The sequence below is a fragment of the Meleagris gallopavo genome, unplaced genomic scaffold, assembly GCF_000146605.3.
Source record: "Meleagris gallopavo isolate NT-WF06-2002-E0010 breed Aviagen turkey brand Nicholas breeding stock unplaced genomic scaffold, Turkey_5.1 ChrUn_random_7180001931944, whole genome shotgun sequence".
Classification (NCBI taxonomy): Eukaryota; Metazoa; Chordata; class Aves; order Galliformes; family Phasianidae; genus Meleagris; species Meleagris gallopavo.
Genome location: NW_011194010.1, coordinates 515 through 1,345, shown reverse-complemented (window position 1 = coordinate 1,345; position 831 = coordinate 515). Strand labels below are relative to the sequence as shown.

The following is an 831-nucleotide window of genomic DNA, read 5'->3' as shown; positions in this document are numbered from 1 at the left end:
GCAGCACAGCCTGGGCCTGCCGCAGCACGGAGCTCCAAGCGAAGAGGTAAGCAGGTGCTGTGGCACCGCCGTGCTGAGCTGCTGCCCTTTTCAAGCACGCTGAGTTTGCTTAGGGTTTGCTTTTGCTTTTTCCTTCTCTGAAAGAGGGGGAAAATGGGGTTGAAGGGCTACAAAGTGCCAAGGCAGTGAGGTGCCAGAATGTGCGAGCCCGTCTCTTTCCGTTAACTCCACGGTGGTCTTCTGCACGTCCCACTGGAAATGTCATTCACTCAGAAGCTTCCTAGTCCAATTTCCTTTGTCTGCTTCTATGGCACCCATGTTTCTGCAGTTTTGCTGTTGGCAAAACAAATTCATCTTTTGTCTTGCCTTATAGCAAGAAGACAGCGACGAAAAGAGAGGGGCATGGAACTGAAGAAGGCCTCTCTGAGAGCTGCTGCTGCACGTGCAGAGGTGAGTCCTTGGTGAGCACAGGCACGGCTCCTGTTGTTCTCAGGGCTGCCGTCTGTCAGACATGACAGAGATTTCCCGAGGGAAGTGCTGTCCCATTGCTACCCTCGCTCTGTCTCTTTCCAGTCCTCCGCAATGAGCAGCCTTGTGGAGATGATGCAGGAGCTGCAGCTGAAGGACTGAGAGGAAGAGGAGGCAGCGGCTGCAGTGCACGGCGTTGCAGGGCAGCATTCCGAGTGCCGCCCAACTCGGCGCCCCACCTTTGGCTGCAGTCAATAAAAACCAGTCCCAATCCGAGATTGACAAGGAGCGCACGGCCCGATTTGTCCAGCGGCATTCCGTGAGCTGCTGCACTTCTACTGGTCCGGAGTAGAAACTGTGCAG

General features: G+C 55.2%; 1 long non-coding RNA gene across 1 annotated transcript; it reads left to right on the top strand.

The window, feature by feature from the left end:
* The first annotated feature begins 27 nt into the window (after positions 1 to 27).
* On the top strand, positions 28 to 818 carry LOC109364870. Its single transcript, XR_002110620.1, has 3 exons — positions 28 to 46; positions 374 to 450; positions 574 to 818. It is a non-coding gene; the product is annotated as an uncharacterized LOC109364870 (long non-coding RNA).
* The last annotated feature ends 13 nt before the right edge of the window (positions 819 to 831 follow it).